Genomic DNA, 18264 nt, shown 5'->3' with positions numbered 1-18264 from the left:
CGATGGACGAGATGGACGACGGGCAGGACGCGATGGACGACGGGCAAGACACCGACGAGGGGCATCTAAACTGTAAGTATTTTTTTTTTTTGCAGGAATCTTCCTTCAAGTTCGGGGGTGCGCACTATACGCTCGGGTGCGTTATAGCCCGCTAAATACGGTAGTTATTTTTTTTCCAACTGACGGATTGGGGTGGGGGCAAAGTGTGGTCGCGGGGGGTCATATTGGTGGGCATCAGATTTAATAATGATTCAAGTCTACTTTTTTATATATATATATATATATATATATATGCGTAAGTCGTCCGCAAATCAGGATTTACGTTGTTTCCGTCCACGTCGAAATCAATAGGCCCGTGCGGCGTACGTAGCCGCAATGCACACTGGGAAATGTAGGCGCCCGGCGCATACGCAGTTATAAAAAAAACATAAAAAACGTGAGGTCAAGCCTCATTACCATCAAACACGCCCCCCTCCAACACATCTGAATTAGGCGCCCTTACGCCCGCCCGCTTTAGGCTACGCCGCCTTATATTAGCATAGGGTGACCAGACATCCCCGGTTTCAGGGGACAGTCCCCGGATTGAGGACACTGTCCCCAGACCAAGTCTGTCCCTGGTTTTGTCCCCAGATTGGATTTGAACAGGGGATGGGGCAATTTCAAAGACAGCCAGTGCAGAATAAAAAATAATACAATTCTGAATTACACCCCCCCCCCCGCTCCGCCACTCCTACTAGCTTAGGGGTGTATTTTTTTCCATTATCTGTGCCTCTTTCTGATGATCATGTGCTGGTTGGTAATATTTTCTCCGTTTCGGGTGCATGTCCATTCAGCTCCGTTCGCATGTTCTTCTGCCTTGGCCAGAAGAACGGCGGGCGGCGACGGGCAGAGAGTCGCAGATTGCCACCATTACTGTTAAAAAAAAATATGTCCCTGGATTTCATTTTAAAAATCTGGTCACCTTATATTAGCAGGCAAGTACATTGAGAATCATGTACTTGCCTAGCTAACTTACGGCGGCGTAGCCTAAACAGGCTAAGCTACGCCGACGCAAGTTTAGGCAGATGTACTTGAATCTACCTATTAAAGCCCTGAGCATTGTACAGGTGGCCTCTTTTTTATATTTAAACTAATATGTCCTACACATGGCTTCCTTATCCTGCAGCTCTATAGCGGTCACATGGGCTGCTATGGTGGCAATTCTTCACCTTGAATAGTCCTTTAAAATAGGCTGATATCCAAACTTATTGAAAATATCTGTTGAATTTCTTTATAAAAGTCAAGGTAAGTTTAGAACACTGAATCCTTGGAGCCCGCATTGAATTTGCCTTGTAAAGTTTCAGAAGAGAAAAGCTCATTCCTTTAATTTGTTCCAATATTCCATTATGCAAGGTGCAATGATTGCCAAAAAAAGTCTGAATTTTAAGTGCAGACAGATTTTATTTGCTGTAACTAGTCCTGAACGAATGTGCTAGTTTAGCAGTTTTCCTTATCTCCCGGCCCCAATAACAATATTAAACTCTTTTATAGTCTATTGTCTGACCTAATATACCTGAGAGCTCAGTGAGATCCATCTTCAGCTGCTGAAGAAGCCAGAAATAAAGTGGAAAGTAATGATGAAGAAAACTTACATTAAACACATTGTTCCTTCCCTTCGCTGAGACATTAGAGGCGCCATTTACATATAAAGCGGAAATCAGAAGGTGTTAAGAGCGCTTCGGAAAAACTCAAAAACGGAGATAAATTTAAAGCTGAGATGAGCGCATTCACTTAATCCCCCTTTTGGAGTGAAATAGCCCATTTACTATGCCTACTAAAAATCATGGTACCCAATCTTATCTGATCTATTAAATTATTCTAGACTAATATAATGACATTGCAGAGCAATAACCTAGCCAGTTCTGGGCCTGGTGCTTCCGCAGCCTGTCATACACTGGGATTACTTTGGCGTACATTAAAAAGGGTGCTTACAAAGTTTGACCCCCCCCATGCTCCTATTGTAGTACGGCCACATAAGTTCCATTAGTGGTTGCTTATGCTGCGTACACACGCTGGGAATTTCCGACAACAATTTATCAATGGGAGCTTTTGGTCGGAAATTCCAACCGTGTGTAGGCCCCATTGGACATTTTCTGTCGGAATTTCCGACAACAAAAATTTGGGAGCTGGTTCTCAAATTTTCCGAAAACAAAATCCGCTCTCGTAAATTCCGACACACAAAATTCCACGCATGTTCTGAATCAAGTACGAGACGGAATCGCTCGGTCTGGTAAAACCAGCGTTCGTAATGGAGATAGCTCATTCGTCAAGCTGTAACGGACTGAAAAGCACGAGGCTGAAAAACGCAAATCGTCTCTCACCAAACTTCTACTAACACGAGATTAGCAGAAGGAGCCCAAAGGGTGGCACACTTGCTATGGAACTTCTGTTTTATTGCGCCGTCGTACATGTTGTACGCGACCGTGTTCTTGACGTTCGCAACCTCCGACAACATTTGTGCGACCGCGTGTATGTAAGACAAGTTTGAGCCAACATCTGTTGGAAATGTATCCATGGTTTTGTTGTCATACACACGATCGGTTAACCAGAGGACAACGGTCTGATGGACCGTTTTCATCGGTCAAAACCAATCGTGTGTGGGCCCCATAGGTTATTTAACCATCGGATAAAAAAAAGCCAACTTGCTTTAAATTTAACCGATGGATTCCTAACCGATAGAATTAACCGGTTAAAAATCCACACACGCCTGAAAAACTGCTATGGAGCATACACACGACCCCTTTTCCCCGACCAATTTAAAAAAATGTCAGTTTTCTCGGCGGGAAAAACAGTCGTGTGTACGAGGCATTAGGCTACATCAGGGATAAGCAATTAGCGGACCTCCAGATGTTGCCAAACTACAAGTCCCATGAGGCATAGCGAGACTCTGACAGCATCAAGCATGACTCCCAGAGGCAGAGGCATGATGGGACTTGTAGTTTGGCAACAGCTGGAGGTCCGCTAATTGCTTATCCCTGGGCTACATCTCTCCAATATAGTTACATTAACTGTTACAAGCCTGGTCTAAAGTTATTCAAAGGGGTTGGTTCTGGGGTATCACAAAAAAAGCCCTAAATGCACTATGGGGAATAAAGTAACACCGTTAAAAATGTTTAATTCAGCAAGACAAGAATAAGAGGAGTGTAGTTGCTATGTCCTTGACCTGTCTCCTGCCCGCTTCCTGTGTTTGACCTCAGCTATCCACCTGACCACATCCACTCTGATACCCACCTGGCTCCCAACCTCGGCTATCCACCCTGAACATGTCTGCTCCCATACCCACCTGGCTCCTGACCATGGCTTCCTCCAACCACGCTCCAGTCTTGGCACTATCCTAGACCTGCAACATCTCACAGGCGCCACCTATCTGCTGATTCTACTTCAATACACCAGCTGTACTATGGAACTTTCTGCACATGGTCCAGCAGGCGACCCGTGCTACTATGGACCTCACCTCTCTTGTTTCACCCTTAGGTAGGTCTGGAACTTAGCGCAAAAGGGAAGCCCTCTCTCCATTGGCCTCCAGCACCAGGTACGTGATAGCTACTGGTAAAACACATGGTTACTGGGTGTTTGCATGCACAGCCTTCCAGACCATTGCTTTCACAGAGAACAAAGGTCCTTCTTTACAGCATGCTGGCAGGGGACAGGTTTTTTGTTTTAGCTAATTTCAACTGTTTCCCAATGATCCTTGGTTAGCTTTCGTGACAGTCATTCTCTCTCTCTGTGTTTGATAGGAACAGGAGTTTGGCAGGAAGGAGGATCCATGGGAACCCACCAGTTAATAACCGTGATATACAGAGCAGAACTAATAGCTCTCCTTTGGAACAGGTTCCCTTGTTTTTCACAAAAATGGCTCTGTGAATTAATTTCTCCGAACAGTAGAAGAACTTTAATGAGATATTGTAAGGCAGTAATTATTTTGTGGCCCTCGTGGACCCAGATCACAGGAGATCATAACAAAGAATATCAGACAGGTTTATAGTTTGATATTTGTTCACTGATCAAACAATACATTCCAAAGAGCTCAGCACTGCTGTGAAAGCTGGAGGGAGGGTGCACTAAGCATGTGTGGGTCTCACACATGGGAGAGCGCTTGTTCCTGTGTATGTGGGGACGTCAGGGCCGTCTTAATAGCATCATGGGCCCCTGGGCAAAGTAATGCTCTGGGGCCCCTGCAATGATGACAGTGCCGGTAAACAGACATCAAGTAGGTAGGAGGCAGACTGCCTCCCCTGTGTATCTATCACTCTCAGTGCCTCATGCAGCTGGGGCCCCTGGGCAGTGCCCAGGTGTGCCCTCTCATTAAGACAGCCCTCTGTGGGGTTCATGCTAAACATCCTAGACAGGAATTTTTTTTTGACCAGGCTTTTTGGAACGCAGTACTTGGCCTATAGGTATGGCATTTAACCACTTGCCGCCCGCCAATGACAGATTGACGTCGGCAAAGTGGTTGTAGAATCCTGAGTGGACGTCATATGACGTCCTCAGGATTCTGAGCCGCTGCGCGCCTTGCGGCGATTGTTGTTGCAGGGTGTCAGTCTGATCTCACGGAGACTCTTTACCACGTGATCAGCCATATCCAATCACGGCTGATCAAAATGTAAATAGGAAAAGCCGGTAATCGGCTTTTCCTCACTCGCGTCTGTCAGACACGAGTAGAGGAGAGCCGATCGGCTGCTCCTGTGACAGGGGGGGTTTGTGCTGATTGATTATCAGCACAGCCCCCCCCCCCCCCCGAGGATGCCCACTGGACCACCAGGGATGGCCATATAGACCACCAGGGATAAAAAAAAAAGGATGCCACCCTAGACCACCAGGGATGAGGAGGACACAAAAAATGGATGCCAATCAGTGCCCAGAATGGGCATCACAGTATCTTAGGGTGCATTCTCACGCTGGCCACTAGGTGGCGCTTCCGTAGATTTCAGAGTAGAGTATGCAAATTACCTAGTTACGCCGATTCACAAACGTACGTGCGCCCGGCGTTAGTTTTTTACGTCGTTTGCGTAAGTCGTTTTCGTCGTAACGTTGCTCCTGCTATTAGGTGGCGCAGCCAATGTTAAGTATGGACGTCGTTCCCGCTTCGAAAATGTAATTTTTTACGCCGTTTGCGTAAGTCGTTCGCGAATAGCGCTGGACGTAATTTACGTTCACGGCGAAACCAATACGTGGGAGCAATGCACACTGGGATATGTACACGGACGGCGCATGTGCCGTTCGTACAAAACGTCAATCACGTCAGGTCATCATCGATTTACATAAAACACGCCCCCCCTCTACATTTGAATTCTGCGCGCTTACGCCGGCCCCATTTACGCTACGCCGCCGCAACTTACGGAGCAAGTGCTTTGTGAATACTGCACTTGCTCCTGTAAGTTGCGTCGGCGTAGCGCAAATACAATATGCTGCGCCGCCGTAACTTAAAGCGCAGCTACGTGAATCTACCCCACTATTTTTATGTATTCTTATTCACCATGGCCCAGATTCTCAGAAAAGATACGACTGTGTATCTCAGGAAACACCGTTGTATCTCTGTTTTTGGCCCCGGGTATCTACACTGTATGCGTATGATTCCTAGAATCATTTTCGCATAGATACGGCATAGATCCGACAGGTGTAAGTCACTTACACCGTCGGATCTTAGATGTAATTCGACGCCGGCCGCTAGGTGGCGTTTACGTTCAGTTCTCATTTGACTATGCAAATGAGCCTGATACGCCGATTCCCGAACGAATTAGCGTCGCGTAGTCGTCGCGTACATCGTTTCCGTAAGCGTAAGGTTACCCCCGCTATATATGAGGGGTAACCTTACGCCAGTCCGCCGTATGCCATGTTAAGTATGGCGTCAGGTCCGCGTCGGCTTTTTCCGTCGGTTACGTCGTTTTCCTAAGTCGTCGGCGAATACAACTTTACGTTAATGACACTCACGTCGGCGTCATTGACGTTTTCCGTCGTGAGCTGGAGCATGCACACTGGGCTATTTTTACGCCCGGCGCATGCGCAGTTCGATCGGCGCGGGGGCGCGCTTAATTTGAATACAAGCCGCCCCCTTTGAATTACGCGGCCATACGCCGGGCCATTTACACTACGCCGCCGCAAATTACGGAGCAAGTGCTTGGAGAATACGGCACTTGCTCCAGTAATTTTTTTGGCGGCGTCGTGTAAATGGCTTACACTACGCCGCCGCGGATTCTACGAGAATCTGGCCCTAAATCACTATTGTTTCAACATCTACATTCATTCTCACTTTAACCACTTCCCGACCTCCTCATGTACATTTACGTCCGTGGAATGGCACGGACAGGCACAATCACGTACCTGTACGTCCTCTGCTAGACGTGGGTGGGGGGTCCGATCGGGACCCCCCCCCCCCGGTACATGCAGAGGTCGGGTCCGCTCGGGGAGCGATCCGGGACGACGGCGCGACTATTTGTTTTTAGCCGCTCCGTCGCGATCGCTCCCCGGAGCTGAAGAACGGGGAGAGCCGTATGTAAACACGGCTTCCCCGTGCTTCACTGTGGCGGCGCATCGATCGAGTGATCCCTTTTATAGGGAGACTCGATCGAAGACGTCAGTCCTACAGCCACACCCCCCTACACTAGTAAACACACACTAGGTGAACCCTAAATGTTACAGCGCCCCCTGTGTTTAACTCCCAAACTGCAATTGTCATTTTCACAATAAACAATGCAATTTAAATGCATTTTTTGCTATGAAAATGGTCCTAAAAATTTGTCAAAATTGTCCGAAGTGTCCGCCATAATGTCGCAGTCACGAAAAAAATCGCTGATCGCCGCCATTACTAGTAAAAAAAAAATAAATAAATAAAAATGCAAAAAAACTATCCCCTATTTTGTAAACGCTATAAATTTTGCGCAAACCAACCGATAAACGCTTATTGCGATTTTTTTTACCAAAAATAGGTAGAAGAATACGTATCGGCCTAAACTGAGGAAAAAAAAAATTTTTATATATGTTTTTGGGGGATATTTATTACAGCAAAAAGTAAAAAATATTGCATTTTTTTTAAAATTGTCGCTCTATTTTTGTTTATAGCGCAAAAAATAAAAATCGCAGAGGTGATCAAATACCACCAAAAGAAAGCTCTATTTGTGGGGAAAAAAGGACGCCAATTTTGTTTGGGAGCCACGTCGCACGACCGCGCAATTGTCTGTTAAAGCGACGCAGTGCCGAACTGTAAAAACCCTTGGGTCTTTAGCCAGCATATTGGTCCGGGGCTTAAGTGGTTAATCCCCTCACTTCAATATTCTAGCACATCTTAACCCTTTCCATTCACAGTACACATGATTTGTGTCACAACATACATACACACGACTTGGTTTAATCAATCAACTCTTAACACTTGCCCTACACTTGTAACTCATAATTTATCACACGATTCTTCACATGTAATTTAATCTTCACATTATTCATGATTAGTGGGGTAGATTCAGTAAGCAATTGCGTCTGCGTAACCATAGTTACGCAGCGCAATTGCTTAGTTGCGCCGGCGTATCGACTGCTCCTGATTCAGGAAGCTTGATACGCCGACTGCAGCCTAAGATATGACTGGCATAAGGCTCTTATGCCGTCGTATCGTAGGCTGCATTCTTACGTTGGCCGCTAGGTGGCGTTCCCGTAGTGGTCAGCGTAGAGTATGCAAATTGCATACTAACCCCCGATTCACAACCCTACGCGCGCCCTGCGTACGCATTTTACGCCGTTTGCGTTCGTCGGGTTCCGCGCAAGGCTGCTCCTGCTATTAGCAGGGGCTGCCAATGCTAAGTATACCCGTCGTTCCCGCGTCGCGATTTAAAAAAATTGCGTAAGTGAATCGTGAATGGCGCTGGACGCCATTTACGTTCACGTTAAAGCGAATGACGTCCTTGCGACGTCATTTGCCGCAATGCACGTCGGGGACTATTTCCCGACGGAGCATGCGCACTACGATCGGCGCGGGAACGCTCCTAATTTAAACGATCCACGCCCCCTACGGGATCATTTAAATGACGCGCCCTTACGCCGGGCAGTTTTAAGGAGCGCCCGCGCAAATTACGTAGCTACTGCTTCATGAATGAAGCGTAGCGCAGGTAATTTACGGAGGCGCAGTGTTAAAACGGTACGCTGCGCCTCCGTAAAAGGGCGCAATTCGTACCTGAATCCACCCCAGTGTCTTTATCCTAGCAGTACACTGCTATTACTCACATATATTATTATTCTCCTAGCATCTAATGCATTACTGAGAATATACTTTCATGTTCATTTATTTTTATATTAATAATAATAATAATAATAATAATAATAATAATAATAATAATAATAATATATGCTAAGCTGTATGACAATTTGTTGTGTTCTGTGATCTTTATGTATGGAAATTTTAAGATTTTGCAACTCATAACTCATTGAATATTTCCTACTTGTTGGGGCAGATCCACATACATCTGCGCCGGGCGCAGCTTATCTAAGATACGCTACGCCGCCGTAACTTATCTTTTTTAGTTTGAATCCACAATGAATCCGCGTCGTAAGTTACGGCGGCGTAGTGTACCTCTCGTGGCGTAAGGGCGCGGAATTCAAATGGCTGTGATGGGGGCGTGTTCTATGTTAATACGTCGTGACCCGACGTAAACAAAGGTTTTTTTTTAACTGCGCATGCGCCGTCCCTGGGGGTAACCCAGTGCGCATGCTCGAAATTAAACCGGAACCAGCCAATGCTTACGACGGTGACGTCATTCTACGCAAATTCCTATTCGCGAACGACTTACGCAAACGACGCAAACATTTTTTTTAAATTGTACGCGGGAAGGACGGCCATACTTAACATTGAGTACGCCATCATATAGCAGCTTTAACTATACGCCGGAAAAAGCCGAACGCAAACGTCGGAAAAAAATTCGCCGGGCCGACGTACGTTCGTGGATCACCATAAAGAGCTAATTTGCATACTCGACGTGGATTTCGACGGAAACGCCACCTAGCGGCCGCCGAAAAATTGCATCTAAGATCTGACGGCGTACGAAGACATACGCCTGTCGGATCTAGCCGAGATGCCGTCGTATCTTGTTTTGAGGATTCCACAAAACAAGATACGCCTGAAGCTGGGCTCGATCCGACTGGCGTACGTCTTAGTACGCCGTCGGATCTTAGGTGCATATTTACGCTGGCCGCTAAGTGGCGCTTCCGTTGATTTCCGCGTAGAGTATGCAAATGAGCTAGATACGGCGATCCACAAACGTACGTCCGCAGGCGCATTTTTTTTACGTCGTTTACGTAAGGCTTTTTTCGGGGTATAGTTACCCCTGCTCTATGAGGCGTACGCACTGTTAAGTATGGACGTCGGGCCAGCGTCAAATTTTCCGTTGTTTACAATATACAATTGTACTTAAAATATTATCGGCACTGTGCTGTTCCTCTACAAAGAGAAGTGATTTCAATCGGATGCAAATATAATACACGTAATATCCAGTAGTCAGTGGAGCCCAAAAGCTGATTGCGGAACCCCACATGGGACCCCGATTAGTTTGCACCTCTGAGATCCAAAAATGTATTTTATGATTGGGTGATTGAGGTGAAAATACAGCTGTTACCTCATCCCGATTTTTCTTTTTTTACCTGGGAAAATAATCTTCATTTTAATTAACTGAACCAGCCAGAGAAATGGAGTCTTTACTTGGCAAATCTATTCCTCCTTCCACTAGGCTGCACCGGAGGGAAGGTTTAAAATGTTTATTTACATTTTATTCTGAAGCTTTTAACCTCAACCTTATAATTACGGAAACGCACATCAATTTTATTCCATGCAATCAGATTTAATTTAATTCCCAACGAAAAAAAAAGCCAAAGAGCTGGCGCCACCAAATACGCACTTTGTAGAGGAGCAATCTTCTCGAGGGGGTGGGAGGTGTGCAGGAAGATTGAAGGGCACAATCAGTCTTCCGTCTTCTCACAAATGACAGCCGTTGTCAATAAAGTAGATCGATGTTATTACCGGGGAGAACAATTCAACAGGCTGACGAGAAGAAAAGAAAACAAAATCTTACGCAAATGCGCTAAATTATACAAGCATGTCTAATCTCAAATCTTACAATATTGTGCAAGTTACCTTGTCAACCGGTTCCCGACCGTCTCCTGCACACAGGGCCGCCATCTTTTTTTTTTTAGGGGTCTGGAGGTCCCCAGGTGATATATATTTTTTTATTATTATTATTATTAAAGGGCCCAGAGGTCCCCAGGGCCCCATGTGGCAACCCCCCCTTTTTATTTTTTTTTATAAATGTTTATTTTTTTATTTGTGTTTATATTTTTTTATTTTTGTTTATATTTTTTTATTAAAAAATATTAAAAGGCCCAGAGGTCCCCAGGATGGCAACCCCCCCCCTTTTTTTTTTTATGTATTTTTTCTAAATGTTTATTTATTTATTTTTATTTATTTTTTATTAAAAAACCCAGAGGTTTCTTTTTTCTTTTTATTAAAGGGCCTAGAGGTCCCCAGGGCCCCGGATGGCTACCCCCCTTTTTTTTATAATTTCTTTTATACATATATTTTTCTTTATTTCTTCTTTTTTTGTAAAGGCCCCCCACCCCCGCTTCTCAATTTGCGGCAGCCCCCCCCCCTGCTTCTCAATTTCAGGCAGCACCACCCCCTCCCCCCCCCCAGTTCTCTGCTCCAGGGGGCCCATGCCTGAAGCTGTGTAAGGGGCCTCAAAATTCCTGATGGCGGCCCTGCCTGCACATATACATCGGCAGAATGGCACGGCTACGCAAAGTAACGTATCTTTACGTTACTTTGAATTTCACACCGCGCCCCTGCCGCGAGCTCCGCCACCGTGCCGGCGGGACCCCCGGACTCGATGTCCGCTGGTGATCCCGCGATCGGGTCACAAAGCAGCAGAACGGGGAGAGGCCAGTGTAAACAAGGCATCTTCCCGTTCTGCCTAGTGACGGGACACTGATCGTCAGGGCCGCCATCAGGGAGTACAGGCATTACACCTCAAAGGGACCCGATCGCCGATTTTTTTTTGGTATGACTTTAGCAACTCGCAGCAGGAGAGAGAAGACCTGACTTGACTTTGTTTTTTTTTTCGTCAGCACCAGGGGCGGACTGACAACCCATGGGGCCCCCGGGCAATAGAAGATTATGGGGCCCCCAGGCTTACAGATGGCCACCACGCCAGGAGGCAGTAGAGGCGGGGCAGCTAAAATCTCAGAATTTTAACATCAAAAGCATGCCGGTTTCGGACATATCAGGGACAGATGTAAAAAAAAACACAGATTTTTACATACTGTCCATGGTTTATTGAGCCTGGCAACCCTGATGGGGCCCCCTAGAGGCATGGGGCCCTCGGGCAGTGCCCGGGAGTCCCAATGGTCAGCACCAACCCCCCCGTCCCGCTTATGATCTCGTGGCAAGAGAAGAGATGGCACTTTCGTTACCACAACCCCCCCCCCCCCCGCGCTTATCATCTCGCAGCAGGAGAGAAAAGGCCCCTCCCCCGGCCAGTTCTCTGCTCCAGGGGGTCCCTGCCTGTGTAAGGGGCGCCAAAATTTGTGATGGCTGCCCTGCTGATCGTCTGCTCCCTGTCATCGGGAGCAGTCATCACTGTCATGTCACAGTAAGCCACACCCCCACACAGTTAGAATCACTCCCTAGGACACCCTTAACCCCTTCCTAGCCCCCTAGTGGTTAACCCCTTCACTGCCAGTCACATTTCTACAGTACATTTTTATAGCACTGATGGCTGTATAAATGTGAATGGTCCCAAAAATAGCATCAAAAGTGTCCGATGTGTCCGCCATAATGTCGCAGTCACGATAAAAATCGCTAATCGCCGCCATTACTAGTAAAAATATTAATAAAAATGCCATAAAACTATCCCCTATTTTGTAGACGCTATAACTTTTGCGCAAACGAATCAGTAAACGCTTATTGCATTTTCTTTACTAAAAATAGGTAGAAGAATACGTATCGGCCTAAACTGAGGGAAAACATATTTTTTTTATATCTTTTTGGGGGATATTTATTATGGCAAAATGTAAAAAAATATTGCATTTTTTTCAAAATTGTCGCCCTATTTTTGTTTATAGCGCAAAAAATAAAAACCGCAGAGGTGATCAAATACCATCAAAAGAAAGCTCTATTTGTGGGAAAAAAAGGACGCCAATTTTGTTTGGGAGCCACGTCGCACGACCGCGCAATTGTCTGTTAAAGCGACGCAGTGCCGAATCGCAAAAAGTGCTCTGGTCTTTGGCCAGCCAAATGGTCCAGGGGCTGAAGTGGTTAAATAAGGTCCTGTGAACACCTATCATCTCTAGAAAGCAAAGAAGTTTAAAAATTACAAGTTTACTTTGAATCATAAAAAAAAAAAAACATAATACTTGGAAATTATCGGTGATTATTAGAGGAACACAAACTTCCAACAATTCTATTTCTAAAATTACATTTTTTACGCAGAGGTTTTTTTTCTCAGAAAATAGGTGCAGGAACTCAACCACGACCCATTCAGATTTCACAAACAGTAGAAGGGTCTTAAAGGGGCATTAAATACCAGAATTGCATTACATACAGAGTGCAGAGTTCAGGGGGGGAGGGGCAGCATAGTGGTGTAGTGAGTAGCACTTTCGCCTAGCAGCAAAAGGGTCGCTGGTTCGAATCCCGACCACGACACCATCTGCCTGGAGTTTGCATGTTCTCCCTGTGTCTGCGTGGGTTTCCTCCGGGAACTCCGGTTTCCTCCCACACTCCAAAGACATGCTGGTAGGTAAATTGGATCTTGTCCAAAATTGGCCCAGTATATATATGTATATCTGTGTGTATGACTGTGTGTCCCTAGCGTGTCGTGATCCTAGGGGGTAAAATGACCGCACCAGCCAAGCAGACACTGGCTGGAATAGCGCCCAGAGGCGATTCAGTTTGCATGTGTAGCGCTATACAAGTCATCATTCATTCAGGGGGTTACAAAGCTGTCACTTGTAAACACAGAAACCAGAAATTTGTGTTTACAAGTGATTGTGGTGAGCAGGCAGCAAAGGGTCTGGCCCAGAGGTGGTGGAACTGAGGGCCAGATCCACAAATGAGATACGACGGCGTTTCTCCTGATACGCCGTCGTATCTCTGTTTCTATCTATGCGGCTGATTCATAGAATCAGTTACACATAGATATCCCTAAGATCCGACAGGTGTAATTGTTTTACACTGTCGGATCTTAGGATGCAGTACCGAGGCCGCCGCTGGGGGTAGTTCGCGTCGTAAACCAGCGTCGGGTATTCAAATTAGGAGTTACGGCCGATCCACAATGGTTTTTCGCGTTCGCTACGTCGTCCGTAGTCAAGTTTCCCGTCGCAAAGTTAGTCGTTTTTTTTTGGTGCCCTAACTTTAGTCAGCAAGCGTATTGCTGTCTAAAGTATGGCCGTCGTTCCCGCGTCGAAATTCAAAATTTAACGTCATTTGCGTAAGCCATCCGGGAATACGGAAGTACGCCGTTCAAAAAAATGACGTCACGGCGCGCAAAGCACGACGGGAGTTAGGAAACGGAGCATGCGCAGTAGGTCCGTCGCGGGAGCGCGCCTAATTTAAATGGCACACGCCCATTTGAATTGGCCCGCCTTGCGCCGGAAGCCGCTGGCGTCGTTTTCATCGCAAGTGCTTGGTAAATCAGGCACTTGCGATGAAAAATTGCGGCGGTGTAACGTATCTAGGATAAGTTATCTGGCCCTGAGTTCCCCCAAGTCCCACCTGAAAAAAAGCCCTGATTTTACGTAACTATCTGCAGGGCTGTAAACCCGTGTATATCGAACGTTCTCAAAACATTTAAGACTGTGAAATGAGCGCCAAGTTATCCCGGCATAAAGAGCTGATCTTTGGAAGTATAAAAAAAGGTAAAGATGATATTTGGAGTATTTTAAATGTAAATTGGTAAAATGTCAGCCAACGGGGAAATTTTAAATTAAAAGAAGTCTGAGTATAAAAGGGCAGCTTGAAATAAAGTATACATATCAATTTTATTTGCTTCAGTGTGTTTGTTTCTAATAACAATACAAATATAAGGGAGAAAGGTCAATGTCTAACATTAAGAGGGACTAATGCTAATCAGGTTTATGGGCAGAGCAGCAGAAACTTTCACCAAAGGTTATTTAGAAGGAATTCCTCGAGTATGAAAAATGAAAAAAAGTCTTTTTTAAATCATCGCCTCTGAAAGAAGAGTTCTTTGAATACAAATTTCTATATTTTGAATACACTGGTCCACCATCAGGAATTATGGGGCCCCTTACACAGCTTCAGGCATGGACCCCCTGGAGCAGAGAACCGTGGGGCTGCCGCCTCAAATTAAGAAGCGGGGGGGGGGGGGGGGGCTGCCACGAATTGAGAAGCGAGGGTGCTGCCGCCGCAAATTGAGGTTGGGGGGCTTTGGGTGCTGACGAACAAAAGGGGGGCCCCTTACAAAAAAAGAATATATAAAAAAATATATATATAAAAAAAGGGGGATAACACTTTAATAAAAAGAAAAAAAAAAAGAAAAAAGAATATCTATAAAAAAAATGAAAAACATTTTTTTTATAAAAAAAAGGGGGGGGTTACCATCCGGGGGCCTTGGGGACCTCTGGGCCCCTGGGACCTTTGATATAATTAAAATAAAAATATATAGAAAATATTAAAAAAGGGGGATAGCCATCCAGGGCCCTGGGGACCTCTGGGCCCTTTAATAAAAAAAAAAAAAAGAAATAAAAAAAATATAAAAAAAAATGTTTATAAAAAAAAAGGGAGGGGTTGCCATCTGGGGCCTTGAGGACCTCTGGGCCCTTTAATAAAAACAAAATAAAACATAAAAAATATATATATAATATTCTTTTATATATATATATATATATATATATATATATATATATATATATATATATATATAAAAAGGGGGGGCTGCCATCTGGGGCCTTGGGGACCTCCGGGCCCCTGGGGACCTCTGGGCCCTTTAATAAAAACAAAATAAAACATAAAAAATATATATATAATTTTTATATATATATATATATATATATATATATATATATATATATATATATATAATATATAAAAAGGGGGGGTTGCCATCCATGGCCCTGAGGACCTCCAGGCTCCTAATAAAAAAAAGAAAAAAAAAAGGGGGGTTGCCATCCGGGCCCCTGGGGAATCCAGCATGTCCTGAGATGGTGTCAACTCGACTGTCCCTCTTAGCATGCTGGTGCTCAAAAATCCCTAAATTCTTCATGTGGTCCCATGAAATTAAATAAACCATTAGTGTCCCACTGGGGGAGAAAGGATACAACAGGAAGCGAGAGGAAACTTTCCAAAGTGAAGGAAAATCCGCTGGACCGTATTCGCGGATAAATCCTCTCGTGTGTATGGGGCCTACGACGCCGCAATCGTACATTTCCGGTCGAATGCTCCGCCCACAAGCTATAGTAGAATTCTAATGTTGTATGACACTAGTCTAATTATATTTATTAATTATTGTTACTAGTTAACCAACATTAGAATTCTTCTATAGCCTATGGGCGGAGCATTTGAATGGAAATGCCCGCTCACGACGATCGTATGTTTTTAGCTGCTTCGTGGACTCTTCATGTTGCCATAATGTCGAATCTTTTCTCTCTATGTCGATTAATCTCGGACTAAGCCACATTAAACCTCAGATTCGATGGACACAGATCGCTATTGTCACCGTCATGTTGAATCTTCTATCTATATCGAACTGTTGTCACAATGAAATTAAAATAAAGCATTTTTTATGTTGGATCTTTCGGACTTTGGACTCTGCACATTCGTTATCGTCTGTTAGAACGAACACAAAAATCACAGAAATTTGGACCAAAATGCAATCGGACGAAAACAAATGTCTATTATTGACTATCCCAGTGGTCACCAGGATAAATGGGTTGAAAGTCCCCAGTTTTAATGTACCAAATAATATGGCACAGGCCTTGTCAGGGAAATGGTCAAAGAACTGGCAATCTTACCAACACCCATCATGGCCGCATTAGGTACGCTCCCGTGCGTATTGGCGTACGCAGATCCGTGGCTGCCTGAATGGGTGTACGCAGATGAGCGACAACGCTAACGGACGTGCGCAGATACGCAACAACGCTAACGGGCGCACACAGATACGCTGTGGCGCCAGCGGGCATACGCAGATAAGCGATGCCGCATCCTGGCCTATATAAACCTGCTGCTAAGATCCCTATGTTACTGTCAGGGCTGGGCTCAGCCCTTCCTTCTCTGAGCTGGCCGCTCAGCTGTCGGCTAATTGCCAGCTCCCATCTCTTCACAGTGACTCACCTGTTGATGATCCTGCTTGTTAGTCCTGCCTATTTAAGCTGTCCACTGCAGTTGATCTCTGCCTTCTCCTTGGTCAACATCACAGAGACTATCTCCTGTGTTCCTGTTGAAGACGTGCTTGGCTGTGTAAGAGGACTGTTAGAATGCATCCGGCAGATTCTCACACGCGCCAATGTGCCAATGCGCGTGCTCATCGTATGGCGTGCACGCGCAGGAGCGTGCCCCTAGCCACAATTGGCGCCAGACGGCCTATTTAAAGGATGTCCTGACTTCTGACAAGTGCTGACTGGTCTTCAGCTGTGTCCTGATAATCTGAATTCTGTTAAACCCGGGTTGATTCCTGTTGCTGAACCTTGGTTTCTTTGACCCTGCTTTTGGACTCTGATTACTCTGATTACTGGTTCCTGATCCTGGCTTCCCATCTGACCTTGCTCCTGCCTATGCCTTGTTACCTCGCTGAGCAGGAACAAAAATAGTCTCTGGACAGTCGCACTCTGAACAAATTGTAGCCTTTGTTAAAAGAAGGACAGCACTACAAGTCACAGTTTCGCACTGAAACTAGTGCTTAGTCACAGCTATGACTAAGCACTAGTTTCAGCGCGAAACGCGTCAGTGGTTGGGTTTTATTTTACTTTGCTGTGACTTGTAGTGCTGTCCTTCTTTTAATAAAGGCTACAATTTGTTCAGAGTGCGGCTGTCCAGAGACAATTTTTGTTCCTGCTTTGCTAAGTGCATTGCCTGCACCTGAGTTGTCTGCAGCCCTGGATGTTCATTTGGGTTCCCACCTGGAGCGGCTATTCCCTTTCCCCTTGTTACCTCGCTGCCCGCCTGTTACCGAACCCGACTATCCCTGTGACATTGCTCCTGTCTCCTGGTTGGCTCAACACTGTCTCCGAGTGCCTGTGCTGGCCGTCCATCCTATCAGCTTTCCTGGGTCCAGCTCCTTACCGGATGCTCTACCTGCACCTCCAGGTTACTCCAACTCCACTTACAAGTTCTGCACGCAACACCTACAGGCACTTGTGTTCCTCCTCACCCTAGCCACCATCTGTTGCAGTTTCAGTGGGGCTTGGGTTGGAGATACAAGGGAGGCCGACCTCGTCATTCCAGGCTCCTACCAGGTACGTGACAGGCTGACACATCCCTTCTGGTTCCTGATCCTGCTGGCTGTTCTACTATGTTCTTCTCTGGCTCTATGACATTTGGCTTGGCTGACTATCCATTCTGGTTCCTGAACTCTGGCTATGTTTTGACTACGCTTCCTCTGTTTATCTTTTTATTATTAATATTAAACAAGTGTGATTTATCTGTACTTTTGTGTTGGTCTGATTCATGGTTTCTGACAGTTGCTGGATTATCGCCAGCTCCCCCGTTTTCCCTGCACTATTGTATTCTGATCTTGGACTTCCTGTTATCGACCTGACTTTGACCCCCGGCTTGTATCCAGACCTGCTTCTGCCTGCTCCACTACTTGATCCCGTCTTGGCTCACCGACTCTGCTTCTGCCTGTTTTACCAATTACCGACCCCGGCTTGTTCCAGTATTACTGCCTGAATCCCGAACCTGCTATAACTGATCTTGCTGTGTATGACCCCCGGCCTGGCTTCTGATACCTCTTCTGGATCAGCCAACCGCCTGCTTCTTCTGGCTCTTCATAAGCATGCCTGCCATACAGAGCATCTCTCTTGTTCCAGTCACCCCACAGTTATCAAGCCTTCAACCACGGCCACTGGCAAACCGTGCTTCTTTGGTCATTACATTCCCTGTTTCACCCTCAGGGTTACACTGCACCCAGCCGCAAGGGGAGCCCTCTCAGCACCTTGGCCTCCAACTGGACTCCTGACAGGCCTTCGAAATCTAAGTATCCCTTCTGAGATCTGGTGCCTCAACAAAAGTTCTCAGATGGCTGACAA

The 18264-nt window shown here is 45.8% G+C and overlaps 1 long non-coding RNA gene across 1 annotated transcript; it reads right to left on the bottom strand.

The window, feature by feature from the left end:
- Window positions 1-16714: 16714 nt before the first annotated feature.
- On the bottom strand, window positions 16715-17201 carry LOC120942709. Its single transcript, XR_005750253.1, has 2 exons — window positions 17168-17201; window positions 16715-16803 (listed from the first exon to the last, which is right to left on the bottom strand). It is a non-coding gene; the product is annotated as an uncharacterized LOC120942709 (long non-coding RNA).
- Window positions 17202-18264: the final 1063 nt, after the last annotated feature.

The sequence above is a fragment of the Rana temporaria genome, chromosome 6, assembly GCF_905171775.1.
Source record: "Rana temporaria chromosome 6, aRanTem1.1, whole genome shotgun sequence".
Lineage (NCBI taxonomy): Eukaryota > Metazoa > Chordata > Amphibia > Anura > Ranidae > Rana > Rana temporaria.
Note: the sequence above shows the minus strand (reverse complement) of the source record. Positions and strands in the feature narration are given on the sequence as shown.